Here is a 17,783-nt window from a genome sequence, read left to right as displayed (position 1 = left end):
GGGGTATTCATTTTATCTCATTGAGTGGCCATTTAGTCATTTTGCCGGCTTTGTTTTAATTTTGGGGTTATTTAATTGTGTTTCATTTGAATTGCACTTGATATTTGAACTGTATATATTATGTACATATTTTATTTTTCCAGTAAATAGTTCAAACGAATTTCTGTTGAAGATTTGCATTACATTGGGTTTATGACATTTATAATTTTGATACTTGAGGCAAGATATTGAGTTTATAATAGACTGGTTTAAAGTGAAAGTATTTAACACTACTGATTAAGATAAGTGATCTGTGAATTGACGTTTATTTCACTTACATTATTGATAGCCATTTAAAACGGGTGGAATATTAATGAAACTATAAAAGTTTGTTAATTTAACCCAGCATTTGAGAAACCTACATACAATTAGTGTTTTACCTTAATTTGGATATAAAGACATTGCATCACCACTTTGCATTAGTTAAGTTGCATAAATTAGAAGCTGCTATTAAGGTAAACAGTAACAAGTGATAATTAGGGAATTACATTTAGTGCATTAATTAATTTAGAGAGAGATTTTTTGATAAATAGGAATTCGGGGAGCGTACTCCACAATAATAGCTAGACATGCTAGGGGGCGCTACATAAAATGGGGGCTCGTCCGGGATCAATAATTAATGCAATCAACTAATTTGTAATTTGATGCTAATAGCGTTAGCTGTTAAATTGTTGAGAGTTTCTTAAGTAAATTTTCATAAGATACTAAATACGCTAAATTAAAGTAATATCTGTTGACAATTAGCTTGGATTTTATTTATTAGCTATTTAAAAAAATAAAATAAACAATAAGTCAAATAGTTTAAGCTAAAAAACCCAAAAGAAAATGGAGGCTAAGTGTAGCACTGCAGAATTAGTTCAAGAGCTCAAAGACTGGTGCAGAAGAGAAGAGCTGGATGATGCACATTCCCTCATGGTACTGATTCCAGAAGACGTTGCAAATGCCCAGATTGAAGAAGCTCTAGGAACTATCAAAGCCTTAGGGCGAGTGCGAGTGAGAGGACGGACTGTTAGTCTGAAGCTGGATAGCCACAGGGTGCTATGCGAGTGTAAAGAGACAGTGGACCCCACCAAAGTCCCTCCTGAATTGTTGCCAGAGGGCAAGATGAAAAAATGGATGATTGTTATTGCTTCTGAAAGTCATAATCCGTCGACTCCGTTTAAGAGTCTGTTCGAAGAACCTCCTGAGAGTGGCTCAGCAGAGTCTATTATTCGTGCGGTGGGTGATTTGTTGACTAAGATGGGGACACCATCAGGTGACAACAGCAGTTACCGTCGTCTGAGAGTGTTCTCTGGTACCTTGCCAACTCCAGTTGGAGAAGAGTCTCTTGAGCATTGGTTAGAACATGCACGTCTGATGGTCGAGGAGAGCGAGTGTTCCACTAAGGAGAAACGACGACGTATCATGGAAAGTCTGAAAGGTCCTGCGCTAGCTGTTGTAAAGGCTGTGCGGACTGCTGATCCAGAGGTTAGTCCTGCTCTGTGTTTAGAAGCCCTTGAGAGTGCTTTTGGGTCTGCTGAGACCGGCGAAGACCTGTATTTTGCCTTTAGATTGCTACAGCAGCAACCAAAGGAAAAGTTGTCTGACTTTCTTAGGCGCATAGAGTTGTCATTGACCAAGGTAGTTCGTCGCGGAGGTCTCCCTACAAGCCGTGCTGACCGTGCTCGAGTGGAGCAGCTGCTGAGAGGTGCTATTCACTCCGATATGATGCTTGTCCAGCTCAAACTCAGGGAGAGGAAGGAAAATCCTCCATCATTCTTGGAACTGCTGAGTGAGATCAGAAGTGAAGAAGAGTACGAGTCATCAAGGACGAAGCTGAACACCTCTGTTCAGAGAGTTCACACAAACCCTGCTACAGACAATAGACAGGATGATGTTGAGCGTTTGAGAACAGAAATTCAAGAACTCAAGTCGATGTTCACTGCCATGAGTACTGTGCCTAACAAGGTAGGAGCAGATAGCAAAGGACCTGTGTTAATGACAAAGATGCACACTCCAGAGATAGGTAGTGATAGTGAGGTAGCTGTTTTAAGAAAACAAGTGAAAAACTTGCAAAAGCAAATGACAAGCCATAAGCTAAAAGTCTCTGAATCCCCTACTTCAGTTCTTCGAGTAGAGCCATCAAGACAAACCCATAGTGAAAATAGAAAGCAACCATCTAACGACTCGGATGGGAACTTTTGTTATCGCTGTGGTGAAAACGGCCATTACTCTGCCAAATGCCAGAATGCTGAGAATCAGGCCAAAGTTATTCGAAAGCTGATACACGCTCTAAAGAAAGCTAAACAGGGTGATCTATCTTCTCAAGCATCAGGTGATTGTCACACCGTGTGCTCAGCTAAGAAAAGCGAAGTAACCACCCTTGAAAGAGGCATTCCTCCAGGATTGATCGGGCCCTGTTCCATCATCCCAGTGAAGATAAATGGCCAGCACTGTGATGCACTTCTGGATAGTGGCTCTCAAATCACAATTATCTTCGAGCCCTGGTATGAGCACCACTTACCTGATGTCCCAATCCAGCCAGTGTCAGGGTTGGCAATATGGGGTTTAAGCGAAACCAGTTACCCCTACCTGGGATATGTCGTAGTGGAGATGGAATTTCCAGAGAAGGTTACCGGGGCCAAAGAGACACTTTCCGTCCTTGCTCTGATTTGCCCAAGTTCAAAAAGTCCTGAAAAGACCCCTGTGATCCTAGGAACAAATGCAAACCTGTTCCAGAGACTGTCTATGCTCTGCAAGGAGACCACAGGAGTGGACATTGCACAGACCCTTGGCATAAAGGCAAAGAACTCCATTTGTCACACAGACAAACCAACAACTGAGGGTGAAGAGGATGAAGTTGCATGTGTGAAGTGGATGGGTCCAGGCTCACTAACCTTACCTCCTGGTGGTGAATGCTGCGCCATCTGTGAAGTGGAGTTGAAGAGGCCTCTGGGTAAAGACATGTTAATGGTTGAGGCATCACCCACCGCTCCATTACCATCCGGAGTACTGCTGCAGCCTATGGTCGTGCATGGTACTGCAGTGGATGATCACCTCACTATCCTTATCCAGAATGAGTCAATGAAAGACACCGTCATTCCAGTTGGAACTGTCTTAGGCCAGCTGTGTCACGTTGATCCAGTCATTCCATCTCTGAAAGTTGAAACTGAGGCCGCGACTGTACCAGAGTTAGACCCGCAACTGATCCAGTTTGGCGACTCGCCCATACCATTACAATGGAAAGCACGACTCCGTCAAAAGTTATGTAAGCGAGCAAACGTATTCTCATTGTCTGAATGGGATGTTGGCCTGGCAAAGGATGTGGAACACCATATCAGGATGACCGATGCAAAGCCATTCAGAGAACGTTCAAGACGTTTAGCTCCTGCAGATATTGACGATGTTCGTCAGCACTTGCAAGAGTTGTTAAAGGCTGGTATAATTAAGGAGTCACGTAGCCAATATGCATCACCAATTGTGATTGCCAGAAAAAAGACTGGGCGTATCAGAATGTGTGTTGACTATAGGACCCTTAATAGGCGGACAATTCCAGATCAGTACACGACTCCTCGCATAGACGATGCGTTGGATTGTTTAACTGGGAGCAAATGGTTTTCTGTCCTTGATTTACGTAGTGGCTACTACCAGATCGCCATGGCGGAGGAGGACAAAGAAAAAACCGCCTTCATTTGTCCCCTTGGATTTTTTCAATTTGAAAGGATGCCCCAAGGCATAACTGGAGCGCCTGCGACGTTCCAAAGACTTATGGAGAAAGCTGTCGGCGATATGAATCTCCTTCAGGTGTTAGTTTATTTGGATGATCTCATAGTCTTTGGACGTTCTTTAGAAGAACACGAAGAACGCCTCATGCGAGTGTTAGATAGGCTTGAAGAGGTAGGGCTAAAACTCTCCCTTGACAAGTGTCAATTTTGTCAACCCAGGGTTAAGTATGTGGGTCACATAGTGTCCGCTGATGGTGTTGCTACTGACCCTGAAAAGCTAGAGGCAGTCGCTAGGTGGCCTATGCCCACAGACCTTAAGTCATTGCGGTCTTTTCTAGGTTTCTGTGGGTATTATCGACGCTTTATAGCAAACTACTCTGTGATTGTTAGGCCCCTCACTGAACTGACAAAGGGTTATGCACCCACCCAGCGTGGAAGGAAGCAAACCCCAGACAAGACCAAGACATATTTTAAAGACTCAGAACCATTCAGTGACCGATGGGATCAGTCCTGCACGGATGCATTCAATCGTATCATTCAGTGTCTGCTCAATGCACCGGTACTGGCATTTGCTGATGCCAATAAGCCATATGTTCTACACACTGATGCAAGTTTCAAAGGGCTTGGTGCCGTACTGTATCAGGAACATCCAGAAGGGTTAAGACCGGTGGCGTTTGCCAGCAGAAAGTTGAGCTCTTCTGAACAGCGATACCCTGTACATCAGCTAGAGTTCCTTGCGTTGAAATGGGCTGTCGTGGATAAATTTCATGACTACCTTTATGGAGTCAAGTTCACTGTATGCACCGACAATAACCCGCTGACTTACGTACTTACAACGGCCAAACTCAACGCGACAGGTCATCGTTGGCTTGCAGCCCTGGCCACTTATGACTTCGAAGTAAAATATAGGCCTGGAAAAGCAAACATTGACGCTGACTTGCTGTCTCGCAACTTACCTGAAGACGGTGAGTGGGATGACATGTCTCAGAATGAAGTGAAGTCCATATGCCGGCGGTTGGAAGTGGCTGTATCTCCAAATTCGTCCCCCAGATATGTGGAACAATTAGGAGCTTCGCCAGCCTGTATACCGGACGTGTATTCATTTCCGTCTCAGTTACACCTCAGCTCACTGGAACAACTATCAAAAGCTGACTTGATGACTGCCCAGAAGAGGGATACTGTGATCAGACGGGTGATTGAGGCATTGAAACAGGGAGTTTGGCCTAGCAACAAAGACTTAGACCCAGAGATGCTACTGATGAAGAGGGAAGTTGGCAGACTTGTGAGAAGAGATGGACTTCTGTACAGAGCAAGCAAGAAAGATGCAGAGGAGGCATTACAGCTTGTGCTGCCTGCTGAGTTCAGAGAAGCCGTGTTGCACTCTCTTCATGATGACATGGGCCATTTAGGTGTGGAGAGGGTAACGCAACTCCTAAGAGCAAGATTCTACTGGCCCAAAATGGCTCATGATGCAGAGGAGTATGTGAGGAATTGTGGACTGTGCATTACTTGTAAAACCCCTGCCAAGAAAGCTGCCTCTCTACACCAAATCACCAGTAGTGGTCCTATGGACCTTGTGTGTATTGACTTTTTGTCAATGGAGCCCGATTCCAGGGGCATTAGTAACATCCTGGTTGTGACCGATCACTATACCAGATATGCACAGGCCTTTCCTGCAAAGAATCAGAAAGCCCTGACAGTAGCTAAGATCCTAGTTGAAAAGTTTTTCATTCACTATGGCCTACCTGTTAGGATTCATTTTGATCAGGGAAGAGATTTTGAGTCGAGACTGATAAGAGAACTGCTGACAACTTTGGGCATACGGAAATCACGAACGACTCCGTATCACCCTCAAGGGGACCCCCAGCCGGAGCGGTTCAACCGTACGCTGCTCTCTATGTTGGCTACATTAGGGCAAGAGAAGAAGAGATCCTGGAGTCAGCATGTAGCTTCATTAGTGCATGCGTACAACAGCACAAAAAGTGATGCAACGGGATACTCTCCGTACTACTTAATGTTCGGTAGGGAAGCTAGACTGCCTGTAGACCTGTGCTTTGAAACTTCAAAAGATGGAACTCAGGAGAGGAATCATTTTCAGTATGTTGAAAGCCTGAAACAGGACCTGAACAGAGCCTATCAACTGGCTAGTCAAGCTGCTGACAAGACTCACTTGAGGAACAAGAGAGCATATGATCAAAAGGTCCGTTTTCAAAACATACAGGGAGGAGATCGTGTTCTTCTAAAGAATCTCGGTCTAAAAGGGAAACACAAGCTGGACAGCCGATGGAGTTCCATACCCCATGTAGTGGTAGGAAAGATGCCAAACTTACCTGTATTCCGTGTGAGACCTGAGGGAGGCAGAGGCGGAATAAGAACCATCCATCGTGACCACATATTACCTATTGGGCAATCTGTGAGGATCCCAGTGGAGCAAGCCTGTGAGGAAACCACTGTGATACCCAGAACACGTTCAACTCGAAAAAAACAAAGACCACCGATAATGAGGCAAAGAGAAGTCTCAGAGATGACTGATTCCTCATCTGATGTGGAGTGTGACCATAACAGTATACCATACCGGGATTATGTGGAACGTCTACTGAAGAGAAAAGAAGTGTCTGATGGAGTCTCAGATTGTTCACCGTGTGAAGACGCTATAGAACCAAATTCTGTGCAGTCAGCAGAAGAATTAGAGTCCAACATAGAATATGACGAAGAAGATCAAGCAGTGACAGAGGCAGATTCGTATGATTCAGGAACAGACCTGGATGCTGGGCGAAATTCTGTCTGTGCACCTAAAGAAAAACTGAGCTCTAAAACAAAAGTTAATAGTGTACCTGGACCAAGATTAACTGAGAAGAGACAAATAAAACCAGTATTGAGACTTACATATGATGAACCTGGAAAGTCAAGTGAGCAACCACTTACCATAGTTCACCGAGGAATAATTATTAAACTAGGAAAACATTAGGTTTCCATGTAGATCATAATTAGGAGCTCATAGTAAAAAAAAAAAAAAAAAAAGGTTAATTAGTCTACATAGTGGAATGTAGGGATTTTGTTTTATGTCTAATGAGGACATTTAGACATTTAGTAAGGGGAGGATGTAGCCCTATGGGAATTTTGGATATTTCCTAAAATCATTATTTTTATTTTGTTTATTTTCTTTAAAATGTAAATTTCATGATGTTAAAAATGTATAAATAATGTTTGTGTGTGTTAAAACATTGAGTTAATTAAAATGTATATACCCGGAAAAAAAGATCCAATCAGCAATCGGGGTGAGAGGTCGCGAGGTGGAGGAAGAAAGAGATCGGGGAAAGAAGATTGGGGAAGAGGAGTGAGAATCGCGCTGTGACTGTCACGTTAGAAATTTGGTAAAACACCAAGTTAATGTTTGTGATAGTACAGGTACTTGTAGACTGCACGAAGAGTGAGTTACAGACATTTTTATAGAAGTTTACAGTGTGTAAGCGTGAAGTTTATGGTTTTGCGGAACTCGGTCAGAGTTTTCCACGAGGAGAAAGAGTGAACTGCTAGTCAGAACGATTTAGTTATAAGGACTTTGCCAGCGAGTAGCCTGCTCGGTTGCCTTTTTGTGCATCGTCTGAAAAAATGCACTCATCTCCAGAACCATTCCCTGCATAGCTGTCGGACGACGTCTTCAATCACCAGCATCGCAAGCATCGCGTTGCCGCGGCGTGAATGACGACACGCCTGTCAGCGCTACAACAGCAGTGAGTTTTTTTTTCTGCGCCACAGCGCGAAGCGGCCATTGTGTTTAAGGTCTCCCCGCTCCCAAGCCACACTTCAGGCCTGCAACGTGTCCTCCTATGACTGTTGGGGTATTCATTTTATCTCATTGAGTGGCCATTTAGTCATTTTGCCGGCTTTGTTTTAATTTTGGGGTTATTTAATTGTGTTTCATTTGAATTGCACTTGATATTTGAACTGTATATATTATGTACATATTTTATTTTTCCAGTAAATAGTTCAAACGAATTTCTGTTGAAGATTTGCATTACATTGGGTTTATGACATTTATAATTTTGATACTTGAGGCAAGATATTGAGTTTATAATAGACTGGTTTAAAGTGAAAGTATTTAACACTACTGATTAAGATAAGTGATCTGTGAATTGACGTTTATTTCACTTACATTATTGATAGCCATTTAAAACGGGTGGAATATTAATGAAACTATAAAAGTTTGTTAATTTAACCCAGCATTTGAGAAACCTACATACAATTAGTGTTTTACCTTAATTTGGATATAAAGACATTGCATCACCACTTTGCATTAGTTAAGTTGCATAAATTAGAAGCTGCTATTAAGGTAAACAGTAACAAGTGATAATTAGGGAATTACATTTAGTGCATTAATTAATTTAGAGAGAGATTTTTTGATAAATAGGAATTCGGGGAGCGTACTCCACAATAATAGCTAGACATGCTAGGGGGCGCTACACAGGTAATTTTTGATTTCCCATCTATGTGGCTCTTTAAAGACCCATCTCTTTAACCTGGCATACACATAGCATACTAATATGCTTCTAATATCCAAATCCGTTAAAGGATTTTTAGGCTGCATTAATTAGGTAAACTGGAACCGGGAACACTTCACATAACACCATATGTACTTGCTACATCATTAGAAGAATGGCATCTTCGCTAATATTTGTCTGTTTCTCTCTTGTTCCGAGGTCACCGTAGCCACCAGATCCAGTCTGTGTCCAGATCAGAGGGTCACTGCAGTCACCTGGATCCAGTACGTATCCAGACCAGATGGTGGATCAGCACCTAGAAAAGTGAAGTGAAGTGACATTCAGCCAAGTATGGTGACCCATACTCAGAATTTGTGCTCTGCATTTAACCCATCCGAAATGCACACACACAGAGCAGTGAACACACACACACACACACTGTGAGCACACACCCGGAGCAGTGGGCAGCCATTTATGCTGCGGCGCCCGGGGAGCAGTTGGGGGTTCGATGTCTTGCTCAAGGGCACCTAAGTCGTGGTATTGAAGGTGGAGAGAGAGCTGTTCATGCACTACCCCCACCCACAATTCCGTCCGGCCCGAGACTAGAACTCACAACCCTTCGATTGGGAGTCCAACCCTCTAACCATTAGGCCACGACTTCCCGATAGAAAGGAGCTCTACTGCCCTGAAAGACAGCGGAGACCAGGACAACTAGAGCCCCAGATACAGATCCCCTGTAAAGACCTTGTCTCAGAGGACCACCAGGACAAGACCACAGGAAACAGATGATTCTTCTGCACAATCTGACTTTGCTGCAGTCTGGAATTGAACTACTGGTTTCGTCTGGTCAGAGGAGAACTGGCCCCCAACTGAGCCTGGTTTCTCCCAAGGTTTTTTTCTCCATTCTGTCACCGAGGGAGTTTCGGTTCCTTGCCGCTGTCGCCTCTGGCTTGCTTAGTTGGGGTCACTTCATCTACAGCGATATCGTTGACTTGATTGCAAATAAATGCACAGACACTATTTAAACTGAACAGAGATGACATCACTGAAATCAATGATGAACTGCCTTTAACTATCATTTTGCATTATTGAGACACTGTTTTCCTAATGACTGTTGTTCAGTTGCTTTGACACAATCTGTTTTGTTTAAAGTGCTATATAAATAAAGGGGACTTAACTTGACTTGACAAGGGCCTCTTTGTTGAATGTATTTTGACTTGATATGTGGTGCTATAATTATGGTGAAGGGTTTTGTTGAAGTCAAGGTAGATTAATAAGTGAACACAAAATGAAAGAACACTTCAGTGCAGTACACTTATACAGACACAGCACAGAAGTACACATAAGTGTGTTGATAGAGTGCAAAAGCTTGTGCCTGAAAAAACACAAAATATGTACAAAACAGCTGAAGTGTGGTAAAACTCTATACTTCATGGTGAAGACCTTAGGGACCAAGGCAACATGTTCCCAACTCCTCACATATTGGCATCACTTTTTATTCAATGAGTTTTCAACATGCAGGGAACCCCATTGCTTTCAACGAGAACCCTTTGCCATCAATACACTATCATTGTGACATATGTGTCTTAAATAAATTAAATTCATACAATTTGTGAATGGTTTACAATTTAAACAGCCAGTACAATTTTATTTACTTTATACTATTTAAAGATTTCTGAGCACCTAACCCAACCCCATCCCTAAACCTAACCATTTCTCAGTATAAGGATATAAAGGGCAGATGCAACTACAGCAACATTCAAAAAAGGAGAATAAATTTGATTTATGTGAGTCACAGATACAAAAGTGATCAAGTGAAGAAGCATTATGACAGGTTTGATTGTAAAATGTCTTATGTGTCTTATGATATAAAAGTTTTAGACTGTTTTCTGCTCCGAGTTTTTATTAATTTTTTGCAATAAATGCATGTGACTAGTTTTATCTAAGTTTATACTGTTGAGGAGTGTTTAGGTAGCAGTTATTACATATTCCATAATTTCTACTTTTACAAATGCATGAAAATAATTCTGCATGTGGTTCTGATGTTTAAGGCAAGCGATTAAATCAAATGGATTTCCCAGGCTAACTGGGTACCCAGTGCATTCAAAAGTGAAGTTAAGGGGTACTGACCTAGCATCCATATGTGATTGATTGACTGATTGATTAACTTGATTAATCTCAAAGGGAAATGCACATCATCGTCACAGCAGAGCTCACCACCCAATAAATAAAAAATAGTTGGGAGTGAGAAATTGTTGACTATGGATGTAAATGTTTCTATAATCTGGGATGTTTACATTTGTATTTTGTTCTATGTTCTTAAACATGCATTGTCCCTATTAAGTCAACAAATAAATACATTTTATTTTCTCCCAAAACACTAAGTAGCAACAAACACCACCAAAGCACTTTCCTAAATACGGTGAGGAACTGTAAAAATATGTGTTGATGCATGAGGATATTACATGCAGTGACAAAATATTACATTAGAGATAATTTGATCTCGTTGTTTTAGCTAATGGGAATCACTCAAATTATTGCTACTACAAGCATGTCACGAGGCATAGCCAAAATATCAAAACACAACTTTGCAATGAGAAATGATGCAATATGCCTCACAAACAAACAAACAAACAATAAATAAATAAATCTTGTTCAAACATCTGTCATAAAGGAAAGTGCTTGTAAAGTTACGTGGTTAAAGTGAAATCAGTTTCCTTTGGTTCAGATAGAGACTACCTTAAGTTGATATTTGATTCCTGAATATTTACAGATTATTCTGTATGTTTCATGAAACTTTCTCTCATGAACCAAACTGTGTGCAGCCACAAGCAATAAAACATCACCTTTATTTGCTAAGCCCATTCAGGATGTCATTTTCCAACAAAGCTACAACTCAATCCAGCGCAATAACCTACAAACTATTTTTTTTTTTTTTTTTTGCTTTCTTTTCCTATGTATCCATCAAAAACAGTGGTTGGATATGCTTTGCTAGGACCATAACTTTGTGCACCTTTGACAGAATCATCAGGATTTTGTACAAAGCGCAAGAGCACACGTTCCTTCATAATGATGGCCACCATTCTTTCATAACTCAGAGAGACTTGTTAATTCATCCTCCTCAAACCCCCCGCTGAAAGACATTCACACTTCAGCCTCATTTCTTGGGCATTTCTACCATCTGATATGACAAGCCATAAATCAGCCACGGTGGGCTGATACGTTAGCGGTGAGCCCCCGGTACGAGGCGGCCAGTGGAGATTTCCTGCTCAGATAACAACTTGCTGTGGAAATCTTTTATTCACAGTGAATCAACCAGGAATTTGTGGGCTCAATAAATCATTCAGTCAGTAGGTGGTATGGCAACCCTGACAATTTTTCCATTTTGATGATGAACGTATTGGTGGTAAAAGGGAATGAAGTATGCTCTTACATTTGCATTTATTTTCTTGGCTGATACTTTCTTACCAAACCATGGTTTAGCATATAGATTCAAAACAAAGAGATGTTTGTGCATTTTCAACCAAGAAAGAAAGTCAAAACCAGGCAGCATAGTCATTGACTTGGTCTTTTGCTTTTAGGGCTGCTTGATAAATCATATTTTATCAACATTATGATTTCTGCTTCTCTCAATTTATTCATAATAATCATCTGTAATACTTGCCTGTTGATTATCTATCTTGAAAATATTGAATTTTAATTAGGCATTTACATGATATTGCATTGCTTCCAAAGTCTCCACAAACGTTCATGTTTTTTGGATGCCAGGTGTCTAGAGCTCAAATCCCCAAATCAAGAACTTTTTTTCATAAATAAATTTTCTGCTTAGTGGTTTACTTAATCTTTCCAATCTGGCAAACATTCATGCACTCTCTTCATTATGGAAAAAGCGCTGGGGATCTAAAAACATGTAAGTTGGGGTTTAGCAATATCTATTGAAATATTCTGCTCAAATAAATGTGTAAAACAGCCAGTCTCTTTTCTTTCACAGGGTTATTTGTTCTGTTTGCTGCCACCAAATCTGTGAGCAAACCATGCAAGCTCTCTTGACTTAATTTTGAGAGTGCAATAATTCTGCTGAAATGTAAAAAAAAATAAAAAAATAAAAATCTAGAATGGACCAACGGGAGATAGTGAGTCTGTACTGCATTTGGAAATATTTAGGTAACTGATAAATTACATAATTAGAGTTCTGTTATGTCCAGATCTGGGTTAGGCATACAGCATAATGACTCCAGTAATTTTGATCCTTTGAAGGAAAGGAAATGTGGAACATTTCTAAAGTTCAAATCTAGAACTGAATCCCTCATGTTTAGACAGGTATTGTGTAAAGGTATTCTTAAGACTTAGAGAAGCTTCTCCATATTTTGTCATGCCTTAATGGTTAGAGAGTCAGTCTTGTGACCCAAAGGTTGTGGGTTCAAGCCTCAGGTCTGGCAGAGATTGTTGGTGGAGGGAACAAATGTCCATCGCTCTCTTCCACCCTCAATACTATGACTGAGGAGAGACCCTTGAGCAAGAACTGAACCCCTATCACTCCCCAGGTGCCGCTGATACATGCTGCCCACTGCTCTGGGTGTGTGTTGGATGGGTTAAATACAGAGAACAAATTTTACTTCACTTTTACTGTTTCACTTTTTTAATCAATTCATCACCATATAAATATACACATTTAATGCCCCAGTTTAATGAGCAATAAAAATAAATTAAGTATATTTTAAATAACATTTGTCTGATTACATTTTTATTAAGTACCACCACGGTTAGAAATGCCATTTCTAATACCTTTGTTATTTATTTAATGTTATTTGGGGAAGTCGTGGCCTAGTGGTTAGAGAGTAAACCCTAAGGTTGCTGGTTCGAGTCTCGGGCCGGTAATACCACGACTTAGGTGCCCTTGAGCAAGGCACTGCACCCCTAACTGCTCCCCAGGCACCATAAATGGCTGCTCTGGGTGTGTGTTCAAGGTGTGTGTGTGTTCACTGCTGTGTGTGTGCACTTTGGATGGGTTAAATGCAGAGCACAAATTCTGACTATGGGTCACTATACTTGGCTGTATGTCACGTCACATTTTTTGTTTTTCACTTTACATTTAAAACAACTGATGATTTTAATAATCATTGCAACTATTTTCCCATTAGCACATACTAATAAATGTCTCATTTAGAGATATTCATCTCCAGACATTTATCAGTCATCATTTGATTTCTTCTTCTGGTAGAATTGTCTGTTGTTGTTGTTGTTTTGTTAGTTTTTTATTTTAATTTTTTTACTTCAGAGCAAGTGCATGCACCTCACAAAGTAGCTTGTGTATTTTCCATTATCTTCCAGAAAATAATCCATACCAATAATCAGCAATTTTCAAATCATCCTTACAGATCTTCCCCTTAATGATCTACTGAGCTATTGCTGAACAACACTGACTGTACAAAATAGTGAAGTCAAAAGACCAAAAATAACTAAATATGCATGAAAATCATTACATATCTGGTACCATAAGAATGAGCAGTGTCTGGAGTCTTCATCTCCATTTATTACTGCTGATTTATTTATTTTACACAGACACTATTTCTGTGGAACGGGGGAAGAAGAAATGCTGTGTTCAGCAAATCAGCTTTTGCTTTTGTCCCTGGTTCTTTGTCGGTGGTACATACAGTAACAGTCAGCGTGATCCTCTGACAATGGAAAGTCAGAGTGGAAGTGGAAAATAGATATTTTACCAAGGTCTCAGAGGAAACATAGAGTGAAGTCGTTGAAACAACTCCATCCATCCAGCTCTTGTCAGATTGTCTCTTAATCGACGGAGTTGCATGGCAGGTCTCCCTACCGCACACGCCGGGACTCCTCAGAGAGGCTGTCTGCTCTAGATAATGACTGTCTCTGGGATTCAGCAGGATGACAGAGCTGGAGTGTTGAATTGGTACATTATCAGTAGCTATGTGTCTTCATCTGAAGCTCAGTCACTTCCCTTGTGGAGTTGAATGAACTCAAATACTTGTTTTATGAAAGCATTAAGGGGATAGTTCACCCAAAAATTTTATTTTGATGTTTATCTGCTTACGCCCAGGGCATCCAAGATGTAGGTGACTTTGTTTCTTCAGTAGAACACAAACATATATTTTTCACTCAAACTATTGTCAGTCATATAATGGAAGTAAATGGAATCATGGCTTTGAGAGTTAAAAAAACAAACAAAAACATACACAAACACAACCAAAATAAACACTGTGGCTCATGACGATACACTGATGTGCAAAGACGTGAAACGATCGATCTGCCAGCCACCATGGTCTTTATCGTGAGGCTACACAATCATGGGGAATACTGCTGGTCTGACAGTTGTCCAGAAGACAATCATTGACACCCTTCACAGGGAGTGCATATCACAGAAATGAATTGCCAATAAGCTGGCTGTTCACAGAGTGCTGTATCCAAGCATGTTAACAGAAAGTTGAGTGGAACGAAAAAGTGTGAAAGAAAAAGATGCACAACCAGCCGAGAGAGAACAGCCTAATGAAGCTTGTCAAGCAAACTGGATTCAAGAATTTTAGAGAACTTCACAAGGAATAAGCTGAGGCTGGGGTCAAGGCATCAAGAGCCAACACACAGAAGTGTCACGAAATTGGGCTACAGTTGTCATATTTCTCTTATTAAGCCACTCCCGTACCACAGACAACGTCAGAGGCGTCTTACCTGGGCTAAGTAGAAGAAATGGACTGTTGCGATTGGTGCAAAGTCCTCCTTTCAGATGAGAGCAAGTTTTGTATTTCATTTGGAAACCAAGGTCCTGGAGTCTGGAGGAAGGGTGGAGAAGCTCATAGCCCAAGCTGCTTGAAGTCAAGTGTTAAGTTTCCACAGAGTTGTGATGATTTGAGGTGCAATGTCATCTGCTGGTGTTGGTCCATTGTGTTTTTTGAAAACCAAAGTCACTGAACCCATTTACCAATAAATCTTGGAGCACTTCATGTGTCCTTCTGCTGACTAGCTTTCTGAAGATGCTGATTTCATTTTCCAGCAGGATTTGGCACCTACCCACACTGCCAAAAGCACCAAAAGTTGGTGGCCAGCAAACTCACCAGACCTGCACCCCATAGGGAGTCTATAAGCTATTGTCAAGAGGAAGATGAGAAACAAGAGACCAAACAATGCAGATGAGCTGAAGGCCACTGTCAAAGAAACCTGGGCTTCAAGGCTCAGCGGTGCCACAAACAGATCACCTCCATGACACGCCGAATTGAGGCAGTAATTAAAGCAATAGGAACCCATACCAAGTATTTAGTGCATGTAAATAAATTACCATACTTTTCAGAAGGCCAACAATTGACTAAATGTTTTTTTTTTTATTATTATTATTGGTTTTATGAAGTATTCTTATTTGTTGAGATAGTGAATTGGTGTTTTTTTTTTTTTTTATGTAAGCCAAAATCATCGCAATGAAAAGAACCAAAGATTTAAACAACTTTTCCTCAAAATTCAGATTTATTGAGAAGCACCTGTAGCACTTTTCCCCTGGTTTCACATACATAGCGGGGCCGAGAGCCGTGGGAGCAGAGTGAGGCCGGTGGAGTGATTGGAGATGAGCGACACCTGCTTGACCCAGCGGTCTCGAGTCCCACGGAGGAGATGGAAGGATGGAGAACTGGAGCGATGACAGTGAAGGACGAGAGAGGACCAGGCCTGGGTTTTAGTTTGTGTTTACTTTTTATTTGTGTGCATCAGTCGTCCGTGAGGGGTTGATGCGCTGTTTTATGTTTATTTTGAGCATTAAAGTTTTATTTTGATTGTCCGCCGGTTCCCGCCTCCTTCCCCCCATAGTTATGGAGTTTTTATCGTTACAATGTTAAATTAGAGAAGCAACATATCTGTGTTTTAACTGAAAGCACAGCTTCTTTCAGCCGATCGCTGAACAGAGCAGATGCAGAGAGAGGTGTGCGCATGCGTTGAGAAAGAGAGAACTCACGTTCGTGCAGCAGTCAGCTTCAGATGCATAATATTTTCATTTGCTACAAGCAGGATACACAAGAAGCACTTTCAACTCAGACACGCAGATGGTTGTCATTGTAATAAACATCATGAACAGCAACCGTTTGTGTCTCCATCTTTAATGTGCATCTTGTATATGAAAAGCATTTTAGGGGGTCCAATGGCTTTTGGTGGCCCAAGGCAGTTGCCTACCCTGCCTAATGGGTAAGTCCACCCCTGCATGTACAAAAAGGTTTTTACTGCACTTCTAATTGTACATTTTGTGAGAATCTCTGTCTCAAAACTCTTTGAGTGAGGCTCGCAGGTTTTGAGAAAAAAATAATCTGCTTTCCTCGTTGGCCTACTCTGGAGGCAACTGAGGCCCTCTATGAATTCACGCCTAGGACAAACGGAACATCAGATGGCTTTGATCAGCAATGACTGCAAAATTTAGTGATGCAGACAGTAGACAGGATATTTATATGAGCAAATCAGATAAATATCCCATTTCAAAAAATTTCTATCATAAATTTACATTGTAAAGAAATTAAAGTTTCATCTTCGATTGTTGAAAGACTTTCTGGTCCATTTCACTTACAACCAATAAAAGTTCTAGATGAATTTTCATCAGTCAGGTGTGGATCTATTCTGAATGGTTGATAACTTTTGACAAAATTTAAAAGCAAGGAGAGATCACGACTGCACACAGTCTGCGTACAAACAGTTCATTTGTATAAGTTAGGCCTATTTGAGAGCTCGCATCCTGTTTTCTGCGATTACATGGCAGTGTTCTCATGTTCCAATAAAGAGTTCGCCACATTTGCGCAGGGATTATAATAATAATGCAGAATACCTGAATCCAAGTGCCTTCATAAATTTGAATATCAATTCAATTTGTGGGCGTACTATTAATGAACTATGATTTAAAAGTAACAAAGTAGATTATTTTGCTTAATTTGTAATTAAGTACAAGTACAGCTTTAAAAATATACTCAAAAAAGTACAAGTACCCTAAAAAAAAAAATTACTTAATTACAGTTACGTGAGTAGTTGTAACTCGTTAGTTCCCACCACTGCTGATGCTATAGTGATAGTCTGCCCATGCTGGCTCTGTTGAAATGCAAATGCTACAAATACCAATAAACTGTTAATTTTTGAAGTTCACAATTTTTGCCTTTTTTAATGGTATGTAATACTTCAAAGAACCGATTTTGACTTTTTAACCTGTAAACACACGATTTCGCATCCATTTGTACCGTTTGCAGTACTGTAAATTTCCCATTCTTGATTTTACATATGGTCCCCCATAACAACCGTAGTGTGTCATGACAATTTAATAATGTCTTATGGCACAGAAGCAAACAGTCCTGTGTTCCCTGAGGATGTACAGCAGTTGAGCTATAGCTCACTTAGTTGACAGCTCTTATCTGACACATGCCAATAACACGTCACACAGATTAGTCTCCCAAATGGACCAGCATCACTTAATTAACTGCAGAACTGAGATCAGCGTCTCAGGAGGAGGACAGAACGGGATGGATAAACAGCATCTGTGGAGCGTCGTCATTATGAATGAACCGCTCTGACCGTCTGTCAA

This window comes from Carassius gibelio, chromosome A16 (assembly GCF_023724105.1).
Source record: "Carassius gibelio isolate Cgi1373 ecotype wild population from Czech Republic chromosome A16, carGib1.2-hapl.c, whole genome shotgun sequence".
In the NCBI taxonomy this organism is placed as follows: domain Eukaryota; kingdom Metazoa; phylum Chordata; class Actinopteri; order Cypriniformes; family Cyprinidae; genus Carassius; species Carassius gibelio.
This window is presented reverse-complemented; position numbering follows the sequence as displayed.